Raw genomic sequence first — 13845 nt, forward strand, 5'->3', positions numbered from 1 at the left:
AATGTTCTCTGTATCTATGAGTCTGTTTCTCTTTTCTTTTTTTGTTTATTTTGTTCTTTAGATTCCACATATAAGTAAAATCATATGGCATTTGTCTTTCTCTGTCTGACTTACTCCACTCAGCACAATAACTTCTAGGTCCATCCGTGTTGGTGTAGATGGCCAGATTTCATTTTTTTTAATAGATGGGTAATATTCCATTGTATATGTACCACCTCCTCTTTATCCATTCATTCAGATGGACACCCAGGTTGCCTCCATATCTTGGCTAAGGCAAATAATGCTGCGATGAACATATACATGCATATGTCCCTTCAAAGTAGTGTTTTGGGTTTTGTGTTTCTTCAGATAAATACCCAGAAGTGGGATTACTGGGTCCTCTTTTGTCTCTTGTTATGTAGCCTTTGTTTTAAAGTCTATTTTGTCTGATATTGCTATCCCAGCTTTTTTTTTTTTTTCATTTTCATGAAATATCATTTTCCATCCCTTTACTTTCAGTCTGTGTGTGTCCTTCGATCTGAAATGAGTCTCTTGTAGGCAGCATATGTAAGGGTCTTCTTTTTTTTTTTTTTTTTTAATCCATTCAGTCACCCTACATCTTTTGATTGGAGCATGTAATCCACTTACATTTAAAGTAATTGTTGATAGATATGAAGTTATTACCATTTTATTATTCATAGTTAAATCTTTTTCTTCTTCTTGAAGTCTTTCTAATATTTCTTGTAATACTGGTTTGGTGGTTATGAACTCTTTTAGCTTTTTCTTGTCTGGGAAGCTCTTTATCTGTCCTTTGATTCTAAATAATGGCTTTGCTGGGTAGAGTAATCTTGATTATAGGTCCATGCTTTTCATCATTTTGTATGTTTTGTGTCAATCCTTCTGGTCTGCAAAGTTTCTGTTGAGAAATTAGTGTCATGGGAGCTCCCTTGTATGTAACTAACTGCTTTTCTCTTGTTGCTTTTAATATTATCTCTTTGTCTTTAACCTTTGGCATTTTAATTATGATGTGTCTTGGTGTGAGCCTCTTTGGGTTCCTCTTGTTTGGGACTCTTTGCACTTCCTGGTCTTGTATGTCTGTTTCCTTCACCAGTTTAGGGAAGTTTAGTGTCATTATTTCTCCAAATAGATTTTCAACTCCTTGCTCTCTCTCTCTTCTTCTTGTACCTCTATGATGTGAATGTTGGTATGCTTGATGTTATTCCAGAGGCCCCTTAAACTGTCCTCATTTTGAGGGATTATTTTCTCTTTTCTGATCCTGATTATGTGTTTTATGCTACGCTTATCTTTCAGATTGCTGATTCAGTCCTCTGCTTCACCTAATCTGATGTTGAAACCCGCTAATGTATTCTTTATTTTAGTTATTATATTCTTCATTTCTGACTGGTTCCTTTTTATGTTTTTTATCTCCATTTTTATATTTCCTATCTCTTTGTTGAAGCTGTCCCTGTGATCACTGAACATCATTATAACCAGTGTTTTTAACTCTGTGTCTGATGGATTGCTTTTCTCAACTGTGTTTCGTTCTTTTTCTGGAGCTTTGTTCTGTTCTTTCATTTGGGATACATTTCTTTGTTTCCCCATTTTGGCTGCCTCCCTGTGTTTGTTTCTATGTATTGGGTAGAGTTGCTATATACCCCAGTCTTAGTAGAGTGGTCTTATATAGTAGGTGTCCTGTGGCAGCCCAGTGGCACAGTCTCCCTGGTCACCTGAGCTGGCTGCTCTAAGTTTGTCTCTTGTGTGGGTTGTGTGTTCCCTTCTGTTGAAGTTGAGCCTTGGTTGCTGTTTGCACATCAATGGAAGGGATTGACTCTCAGGCTGAATGTTTGAGGACTGACTGTGACTATAGTGGAGAAGCTGTTGTGCAGGGGCTGACTCTATTGAGCAGGATTCACTTTAGTGAGGCTCTGGTGCCTGCCTAATCTGCCCTTAGGGTGTGTCATTTGTTGAAGTATATGGGTGGTACTCTGGTCTGGTCAGAAGCTGGTCACTGGGTATATTGGTTCTGGGACTTCTTGGGATGGGCTCAGGTCAGCTGCTGCCTGTGCCCTCCCTGGGGCCAGCTGGTATGAGCTAAAAAGTGATCTGCAGATTGTTGCCACATGTGCTGGGCTGCAGCGTTCTGGGATAGGCTAAGCCATGAACCAAGGCCAGCTGCTGCTAGTATCAGGCTTGATGCTGCTTAGCAAGAGGTATTAGGCATTCTGAGGCCAGATGCTGCTGCTTGGGGTTTGTGAACCTTTCAACAGATTTTAGAAAAGTCCTCAGCATGAACCAAGACAGGCCATTTGTAAGGAAAAATTACGGGAAACAGCTTGGGCGGGCCTGTAAGTTAGGTGGGGTGGGCTATAAGGGAATCACCAGATTAGGGCCAAAGGTGTTAGCCAGGTTGATGGAGACTCAGATATGGTGGCTGCCTGCATATACAAGCTGGGTCAGGAGAAGATTCAACAAAGGGGAGAAAACTGCCCTCCCAGGCCTCACCCTGGAGCCAGACAACTCAGTTCTTCCCCATATGTCCCTGGAGCTTTTTGAGCTGTTGTTCCAGCACTGATGCTCAGAGCAAGTGAGTCTGTCAGTGGGTAAGTTCATGAATGGGCCTTCAATAGAAACACTATAGCTACCCTTTGTCTTACTGGGCCACAATCTCTGCTATTTTTCACAGCCAAAAGTTATGGGGACTCCTCTTCCCAGCACTGGAACCCTGGGCTGGGTAACCTGGGATGGGTCTGGGACCCCCTGCTCCTTAGAGGGTCCTCCGTAGCTGAGATTTCCCTCCCAATTTTTAACTGCCACACATGTGTGTGGTACCAGTCTGTTCTTTGTCTCTGCCCCTCCTACCAGTCTTAGCTTGGCTTCTTCTATATGTCCTTAGTTATAGGACTTCTGTTCAACTAGACTTTGGGTAATTCTTAGTGATGGTTGTTCTGTAATTTACTTGTAATTTTGATACGGTCATGAGAGGAGGCAAGCCCTGTTTGTCCATCTTGACTGGTAGCTCTGATTAATCCTATTTCTCTTGAATGTTACATATCACTTCAGTGTTTAACCTTTGGTTCAGCAGAATGCAAGTTGCTGATGTTTGGTAATATTTTGAAACTGGTCCCTAACCTGGAGATATTTTAGCATTGTCCAGTGTTTTGTACTGAGGAAAGTGTAAAGCAATATCTATGGCTACAAGATTTTCTTATATAGTTGTGGTTTTTTGTTTTTTTTGTTTCATTTAGCACCTAAGTTTAGTCCCATAATTCCAACCTTGAGCAATGGACTTTGAGATTAATTATATATTAGTAAAGAAAAATACACATGCAATCCAAATTGTTATAACAAATGGCTTAAGTTTTTATATTGTTATACAGGAGAATGAAATTTTAGGGTAAATAACTTTAAATAGTATGTGCTATATTCCACAACTGTTTACAATGTTGGTTTGTCAGGAAAGAGGTGGATACTTTACATGACAATTAGTGCCTCCCTGTACACTACCTATTATGTATTTGTAATTGTTCCCCTGCCTGTCTCTTTGGGATATGATAAAGCACTCCCTGGTATGGCTTAAATTACATCAAGAAGGTGAACAATAATGGCAAATCGAAATACTTAATATACAAAAAAGAAGACAAAGGGTATTTAAAATGTATATTATGAAACCATATCAACTGCTTTATAGGGTCCAGCTATAGGTTAGAAGAAGGAATGGTACATGATCATGGTTTTCCCAAAGATTACATTTCCGAGTATAAATACTTTATAGTATACTTTAAAGTTCATAATGCAGGGGAATAAATGATCACTTATTGTTCACTTGTTTGCTGTTCTCATGATTTTAGCCTAGGAAGACTGGATTTTCTGTGGTTCACATATTTTTGCAATAGTTAGCTCTCAAACTTTAGTAGTGAAATAGAATTATAAGGAAAATATATTAGTGCCATTAATGAGGTTTAATTTCATTGAATACTTACCATCCTAATTTATAATAGCTTCTCTGAAGTGGAAAGATAATGGGAGACCATATGATACCATGCTTACAACTTGGGCAAAAGAAATGAATTAAATATATAGTGAAGGGAATTTAAAACAATATAAGAGATGTCATTGTGGATCAATGGGAGCACAGGTAAACATACATTGTGGACAGGTAATTATTAGGTGCCATGGACCCATGCAAACAAGTATTCACTACATATGGATTGGAATCATTGTTAGCAATCAAGAAGAAATTTCACATATAGCTAACATTTGGAAATCTACAGCTCATTTAGAACTTTTAATTTGAAAAATGCCCTAAAAACTATGGATTAAACAAGCAAACAAATACACAAAAAAAGACATTGCCATGTTTATATATTTCTTGTCTATAACTTTTATAGGCTAGTGACAAATCAGTTTTCCAAATGTTAGCTTAAGTTGTAGTAACTATTTTTTTTTTTTTTTTTTTTTGCAAAGTGCCTTTAAGGAGTTCAGTAAAAGTGACAGAAATAAGAACTATTTGTTTTGTGATCTTATTATGCAAATTGGAAAACCCATTCATTGTAGCATTCAAGTCTGCAGGCATTGGTGGTTTCTGCAATTGGAGAATGGGATATTTGCATTTTTTAATTCGAACATGCTAGAGTGCTAGAATGTCTGTGTTCATAACATGAATCAGTAAAATAATTTGGATATCAAATTGGTTTAAAAACATATCTGAGAAATGAGAAAGCAGACTTTTCTTAACAATCCTTCATTAATTCAATATTTTACATAGTCTACAAATACTTACTGAAAATTTTCCAAGAGTGAAACACAGCCCTAGGCATTCAGAATACAGATATCAATTTGACTCTGGAATGATCACTGTAACCGAGACAATCATTGGTAAGCATTCAATTACAACTCAAATGAAGTGTAGTTGCTGCTTTGCAGAGGTAAATAAAGTGTGCTGTGGTTTATCCTAAAGGATAAGCTATGTGGTTTATCCTATAATTTATTCTGTGGTTCATTTAGGAGGGAATGTCCAGTAGGCAAGGCATGGATCCTAAAATAATCATTGAGAGTCTTTGGCATCCTACAGGGCTCATTGCCTACCCTGCCTCTTTCTCCACCAGTGTCTTTCTCAGACTTCTTCACCTGGAATTTAACTCTATCTTCCTTGTCCTCTCACAATACTTTCCATCTGATAGTATTCCATATTTTCTATCTGAAAGTTTCCATACTTTCCCAGAAGCACGTGCCTAGGATAATACAGTATTCAAGGTGCAACATAATAGCACAACAACTAATCTATACCTTTATTTTTTACCCTTTGACAAAAAAAGGAAGGCAATTTCTGGGTGTCTCACACCTGTCAACTTCCTTTTGTTGCCAAATGACTGATGCAGCTCTGCCTGTCTAACTTATCCAGGACAGAATGTCAGAAGAATCCAGACTGTTTGAAAAATCCACTGAGAGAAGATCACTGTTATTATAACTTGTGCCTGAAATGATTCTCCTTCACACTCTGGTCTCTTTTGTCTTTCACAGGTTATAAGGTTCTAGGCACAAGCTACAGAGCCTATCGTGATTCTACCGTGAAAGGCTAGAGTAGGTGTTCTCTCGTGATGATCAGGATTAATATACTGATGTTAATTATCTTTGGTTGATCTCTTCGCATTTGGCAAGATCTACCTTCAAACACATTTTCTTTGGCCAGGCCCCATTCTCAGGATGCATGTAGATTTTCCTCTCAATTTTCATACCAGGTCACCTCCATTTCCATTATCAAAGGCTTTTTTGGGTGGAGTTGACAGGGAACACAAAAGTGCTAAGCTAACATACACTCCAACTTAATTCATTTTTTAATTCTATTTCCTACCACTTTATTGGATCAAGAAAATTGTAAGTTCTTCCAGGGTAGGCGTATATTTATATGAACCAAGGAGTCATTATTGTTGGTTGGGTAGTGAATTGGTAGTGAGTTGGCTCTCTAAAAGGATTGGCAGGAAATATGGACCATATACAGATGTTTTGGTTTACATGACTAGGCATAGCTGAGATAGCTGTAATCATCAGTATCTGTCATTGTTGCATCCAACAGTGATCAGAGCTGGAGAGTTTATTTACTCTCTTATATTGTGTATTTCTTGTGTCAACACTTGATTTGCTTCATCTGTAATACAGAATGGAATTCCCTGCTATTTTGTTTTCCATCGGTCTTTATTACAATGCAGAATGTCTCAAAGTCTGACAATCAGGCTTTGCCTCTTATGTTTTTTTGTTTACAGAGATACTAGAAGGATGACACCTAGGATAAGTTCTCAGTATCAGTGTATGCAAACAACAGCAGTGGGAAAGCAAAGGCCCTATTCAAGTCTTTTTCACTTAAATAGCAGATATGACATTGTCTCAGGACAACATAGTCATACCAGAGATTTTAAGATTTTTAATTACTCAAAAGATATGGTTTAAATCAATGGTTTCAGAGCAGAGCAGAGGGGCATGAACTCGTAAAGACTTTGGTGTTATTGCAAGGAGTAAGTGCAAAAATCCATTTGCACACCATTATTTTCCTAGACTGAAGGACTATTAGGTCTTGCATATATAGTTTATAAAATGTAAACATATTTTATTGGGATTAATAAATTATAAATATATTTAAAAGCATTATACAACTATAGATAGTGGTTAAATATTGTCATGATTACTGTCTGTCCAATTATTTTTATTAGGTTGGTGCAAATATAATTGCAGTTTAAAAGGTTAAAAATAAATGCAAAAACCGCAATTACTTTTGCACCAGCCTAATATGTAGGAACCTGCAAATGTTTTGCTCTTAGGAAGAGTCTTCAATCTGAAAAACTTGCAATTCCTAACCTAAGTAAAATATATACTCCTATCCTTATGGGTAATGGATGAGGCAAACATAAATCATTACCTCTTATTTTCTAGAAAGATCTATTTGAAAATAACTTTGAATAATACTCTTATCCAACCTTTACTATTTCAAGTGACTAGTTACTGAAAAGCAATTTTATACATAGAACTATAAAAACAGCTTTACACACATATTATTTATACTTTACAACAACCCCATGAGATAAATTTTTATTTACTCCTTTTATAGAAGAGGACACTGAGGCTTAGAGAGATGAAACCTGGCATAGCTGACTAGTCCTATTATGTGACAGAGTGTACATTAAGCCATGCCAGAATCATAATAACTGCTATATGTAAGCCACCAAATGAAAAACAAAACAAAACAAAACAGCTTTCCAAACAATGCTTCAGAGACAAATATCAGTAATTCTAAATAACCTTTTATTAAGCAGGATGTTAACTTATCAATAATGGATCAATGTTTCCTAACGCTTGTAATAATTTTTGAAATAATATTTATTTGTTCCTTCTATGGAATAGCTGGGAGAGGTAAAACAAACAAACAAATAAATAAATACATATAATATTTTCAATTCTAGATAGGTAGATTCTAAACAGGTCATTAGATGTCAAATAGTTGTTTTATGATCAAAGTTCTTGTTCAGGAAACTTTCCTACCAAAAAAAACTTCAATAGGCAAGAAGTTTGCAAACTAGCCAGTGTGACTTTTAGAATGGTCTTTCACTATAATGATCAAGAATAATTCAGGGTCAAGAGGATTCTGGATTTCCTTTCTTTTATCAAGTTATCTCTAGATGAGAAACAGAAACACTGCATAGATTCCTGCCATCTCCAAATTCATCTGTTTTTTATTGCCTTTACATCATTTGCAAGACTGATACCTTTATTTGTAAAACTGGTATCCTATTGACTACTTTCTAGAAAGTTGCCTAAATATAAAACTGGTAATATTTTAAAAGGACAGATTCCACTATTTTTATAAAAGATAGCTGTAGTAACACAAATATTGACTTTTAAATAAACTTTTTATTTTAGAATAGTTTTAGATTTTTCAGAAAAGCTGCAAAGGTAGTATAGAGAGCTCCTACATACCTCCACACACAGTTTCTGTTACAATTAACATCTTACAGTAGTATGGTCCATTTGTCAGTAGTAATGAACCAATACTAATATATTGTTTTACTCATAATTAGACTGAAGTTATGGGTTTTTGGGTGGAAGACCACAGAGATAAAGTACTACTTTCACATCATATCAAGCATATATATTTTCAACATGATTTATCACTGTTGTTGAATTTTATCACCTGGACATGGTAGTGTTTGTCAGATTTCTCCACTGTAAAGTTACTCATTTTTTATCTGATTTCCATATTTTTTCCAAATGTAGACCAACACCAAATTTAGAATTTTAAAAATATAATTTTTAGAGATTGCTTGTGGACTATACAATTTATGCAGTTTTAATGACCAGAAACAAAAGTTTTATATTTTAAATCGATCAAGAAACCACATTAGCTAAAAGACTCGCTATTTTTTTTCCATTACTTCGGTGAACTATCCAAGTGTTTCCATAGGACATGCACTGGTTATTGAAAAATATTAATTTATTTCCCATATTTCTCCCAAAATATTTGCATGTAGCAAAAATATGTGTTGTTTCACCAAATGAATCTACTTTTTTAGGTAAGGGATTAAAAAAGTAGAGAGGTTTATGGTTCTTCATTACGTATGTGTTATTTCAGAAACAGTGCAATCATCATGTTGTGCTGCCCTCTTCAAACTGATATGATAACCTTTGCTTTTTGTTTGTTTTTTTCACTTAAAACAATAAATAAATAAATAACAGGAGAAAATATATAACAAGACAGAAGACAGTATTAAAAAATGTTAAAGAGAATAAAGATGACGTCTAATACTTTCTAAAAAATTCATTGTTATAAAAAGCAATTGTCCCTATTTGCATGCCTAGAAAAAAGACTGCTATATTTCCCAGCTTCCCTTGCTGTTAGCTATGTCTTTGTCCTCAACTTGTGACCAAAGTGATGTCAGATCAAGTTATATGTGTCAGCTTCTGGGAACCTTCTTTAAGAGACAGTTAGCCTGTACCTTTTATCTTTTCTTTCTCAGCCTTTCTTTTTCTCTGCTGACTTGAATCCAGATATATATGGCTGGTCATGGTCTGGCCAAAGTTGACCATTATTTAACTGAAGAAATGGACAATATACTTGGCAAAACAAGATAGAATAAGCTGGGTTCCTGACACAGAAGACACATTAGCCCTGAAATAATTCTCCAAACTTTTATGTGAAACAGAAATAAACATTTACCTTTCCAAAGCCAGTGTCATTTCAAATTTTCTGCCACTCATAGCCAAACATAATTTTAATTAATACAATAACTTTCTGAGCCTAAGCTCTTACTTTTGTCAAATAATAATTACAGCTAAAATTGATTGAATGTTTTCTCTTTTCCAGGCACTGGTCTACGTGATTTACATATATCGGCTCATTTAAAATTTACAATAACTGTATGGGCACCATTATTAAACTTATTTTACAAATGAGCAAACCGAAGCTCATAAACTTTCAAAAACTGTCTCAAAGATCAAAAAGCCTTTTGGTAGCAAAGCTAAGATTTGCATTCAGTTCATCTGTGTTCTGAAGAACCTGAAATCTCTCTACTCAAATCAAGCCTTTTTTCAGAATATCAGAATAAAAATAATTTTATATTACAGAAAAGTTTGAGGTTCGAATATTATTACTAAATACTTGAAGAGGCAATATTGCATAAAGTTTAAGAACATGGGTCCTAGAAACAGACCACTTAGACTTTAACCGTGTCCATTTATTAGCTGGGTGATCTTGGCCAAATTTCTTAACCTCTCTGAGCTTTGGTGTATCATTAATTTAGTGAGGGATAACAATGGTACCAAATAACATTATTATATTGAGGATTACAAAAGATAATTAATGTAAAGTGGTTAGCACTGTGCCTGGACTAGTGTTAGTTTTTAAAAGGAAATATAAATTATTATGGTAATCCCTAAAGTAACAAAGAGAAGACAAAAATCTATCGAATTTGTAAAAGTTTGACTAAGTTTTTTAAAAAAATTATTTAAATTTATGTTATTTTACTTTCTTCTAGAATCCATTTCTAAGTACATGGATTAAATGTTCAGATTCTGTTAGCTCTCCTTGTCCTCCTTGCATTTTGGCAATATACATAGTTTACTCTGCAAATGGCAGATTTACTTTGCTATGATCCTTTTAAGAAAAAAAAAAAAATGAGTGTTTTGCCTCCTTGGCAGTTTATGATAATGGCCTAATAAGCTATAACACATCGAATGTGAAAAGTGTCAAAGATGAAGTAATTTGTATTTTGAAACAGTGGAAATTGAAATTCAAAAACCTCGTAATTCTATTCTCTAAACATTAAGTGGCAGGTGTGCCAATGAGGCTATTGCTATGTCAACTATTAGGCAAAAGTTTACCAGTATATTTTCTTCAATTTTGATTTTATGTAGTTTATTCATTTATATTTCTAAGTTGAACAAGACAATGTATGGATAGCCTGTTAGCATGTACTAGAATTGTTACAATCAAACCAGGAAGGTTTAGGTAAAGTGCTCAGACTAGTCCATAACCATATGCTCAAAGGCCATAGTGACAATACTTGTCATATTCATACATGCTGAGTGCTTACTGTGTACATGGCATTCTTGTGTTTCTCATGCATTAATTTATTTAAGTGTCCTAATTACCCTTGAGATAGAAAATTATTATGGCTATTTTATAGATAAGGAAGCCAAAGGACAGAGGTTGAAACACTTGTTGAAGTTCATAAAATAAGTGGCAGAGGTGGAATTTGAACTCAAGCAATTGGTTTCTAGAACTGCCTTCAACCATCATGCTATATTGTTTCTCAATGTCTAAAACACTCTTGGAAGGCCAAAGGAAATGTAAAAAATCACTAAGAGGAGAATTTTGGAGTCAGATTCTCTACCATTTGTGCTTTCTTGCGGCTGCTGGCTTTAGCACAGCAGAGGTGTTGTATTAAGCTTTTATTTCAAAGAAAAAAACAAAACGGATAGGCAAACTTTGTAATAGTAAAAGTCCACATAAATGTGACATTACCTCTGAATATTATGTTCAACAATATTTTTGATGTACATTTCATTGATTATGTATAATATACTCTACCCTGTATATCTTGCGTAACTCAACAGAGAAAATCCCACCATCTAGGAGCTTTCATTTTGAAATTAGAAGTCTAATCAGAACTCCATAAATCAATATTATCATCCACCCAATGTCATTAATCCTTCAGGGTAAAAACAAAGATTGAGGCTACTTCTCTAAATATTTTGCAATGGTAACCTAAATACAGAGATTTTATACAAGTTATTATCTACGATCAGTCTCTAACTGTAAATACCCTATAAGTCTGAACTGCAGGTGAGTTTGTAAGAGAACTCAAGAATTGAAGGTTTTATCAAATTATTTTCCGAATTATAAACTGCCTCAGTATCCAACACAAGACATTAATATTTCAAAATTAATGTTAAGGTATACACTAAGTTCATTTTGAAATGCAGCGTGATTATTGGTATTTAAAAATCCTCTCATCTTGGTTAGAGTTAGCCTGTAAAATGTACTGCTATTTTAGAGAAGCAGAGGAGTAGCACAATGTTGTTAGAAGCCATGTATTTGGGATTAAAATCAAAGGGATAGTTTTTGGTAAAGGTACATGATTTCAAGCACTCTAATTAATTGTCTTCCTAGCAAAAATTCAGTCTTCCCAATAGTCTTAACTTAGGAGTGATTGATAACTCAAAAAAACAAAAATGGAATTGTGACAAAAAACCTTTTGGATCTTTTATTGCATTGACAGTATTCGTAACTGTAGAGCTTGTACCACAGTTTTCAGTTATTCAGTAGTGCAATAATTATTTTTTAATTCTTTGGATGTATTAATACATAACAGTTATTGTGCCAAAGAGATTGCAAGGATAAATGAGACATATTCTATACTTGAGGAGCTCAATTTGTTAATAATATGGGGTGTTGTAGTGAAAATACTCCCCTCCTTCCAGCATTCTACACGTTGAATTATGATCATCTACTTATGTTTCACTTATAAAATATCCACCAAACTATATTTTCTTGCTTTTTCAATGCCTAGCAACAAACCCTTAGTTTGCCACAAAGGAAATGAAGATTTGATTTGACAACAGAAACAGACACCAGGACATGAGAGTAGATGATCTGTTCAGAGAACCAGTACCTGCCATGTATACCTGGAAATAAAATAGTGGACATCTAGAAAGGTGAGTTGAACAGAGCTCCCTTGATAATATCCAAATAAAGTATTTCAGTAAAATTTTAAGTATTTTTTAAAAATTATTTTGGGTATCACAGAATATTTTTCTCACTGAAGATGCTGATTTGTTGTGAAAATTCCTATGGGTTTGGGAGAAACAAACAAGCTTCTTGGTTTAGTCCGCAGTTCTAAGAGAACGTCCTTTCCTCCTGTTATAATGAAGGTGGTCCGCCTTCTTAGATCAGCTATGGCCTGGATCTGATTTTTCTTTTCAAACATCTTGAGTATGAACCCAGAACACTTTCTTTTTATCTGAAACTGTGTCTTTCCACAGGTACCTTCCTATGTAACTTATGCATGCTTAAATCTCTCCCATTCTAAAAATAATAATAATAAAATAATGTGCCCCTTTGACTCCCTCCAGCAATGTAGGTGCTGCCTAGTTCTTGCTCCCTTTCATAAAAACTTGTTAAGGGGTATTCTAAAATGCTTTTCCTCCATTTTTTCCATTTCCCACTCCTGTTCCAACCCGTTCCATTTTAGATCCTTATTTTGTCACTCAAAGTGCTTTCGTTAAAATCATCATTGTTCTCTGTCACCAAATAAAAGGCAATTCTTAGATATTGTATGGCCTGTGAGCATAATTTTACTTAATTCTCCCTCCTTGAAACTCTACTTCTGTTAAGTATTCTCCTGGTTTCTATTTCTTCTCCATATTTTCTTTCTTTTTTTTTTTTTAATTTATTTTTTAAATTTATTGGGGTGACAATTGTTAGTACAATTATATAGATTTCAGGTGTACAATTCTGCATTACATCATCTATAAATCCCATTGTGTGTTCACCACCCAGAGTCAGTTCTCCTTCCATCACCATATATTTGCTCCCCCTTACCCTCATCTCCCACCCCCCACCCCCACCCCCCTTATTTTCTTTCCTGTGAGATTCCCTGTATACCCTCTTCCCTTGTTCCTACATATTCTCCCACAGCAATCCCATTCCTTCCAAAGACTTCAATTACTATCTCCATGCCAACAACTCCCACATTGTTATTTTCAGTCCAGATCTCTTTACTGGGCTTCACATTTTTCGTATTTGACTGCTTAGTTGATATTTCCACTTATATATCATCTCAAAATCAGTCCCTCTAACTGTTTAAACTAGAAATCTATGAATCACACTTTGCTCCATAACCTCTTACTCCCCACTTCTAATAAATAGTAAAAGCTGTTTTTTTTAAATAATATTTCTTGTACTTTATTGTGTTTTTGCTTCTTCTTATATTTTAATTTCTCTTTTACTTTTTTATTATGGTAAAATATACATAACCTAAAAATTACCATTGTAACAATTTTTAAGTGTACAATTCAGTGGCATTAAGAGCATTCACATTGCTGTGCAACCACTTTCCAAAGAACTTTTTTATTATCGCAAACAAAAGCTGTTGCTTTAAACGAAAGTAGTTCTTTAGAATCCATTGTTTTTTCCATGTTCATTGCAACCATACTACAGTATTGCTCTTGCTTCCTAAATGATATTTCCACATCAGTACTTGATATTTTAATCCAATCTTCGACTGACCTTTGAAAAAGCTCTAGTTTATATAGATTCCATTGTGTTTAGGAAAGAAATTAATGCATGAAGCAAGTCTTCTCTAGCTTTATATCCCACTA

This window comes from Rhinolophus sinicus, chromosome 1 (genome assembly GCF_057876585.1).
Source record: "Rhinolophus sinicus isolate RSI-liver-muscle chromosome 1, RSI-T2T, whole genome shotgun sequence".
Classification (NCBI taxonomy): Eukaryota; Metazoa; Chordata; class Mammalia; order Chiroptera; family Rhinolophidae; genus Rhinolophus; species Rhinolophus sinicus.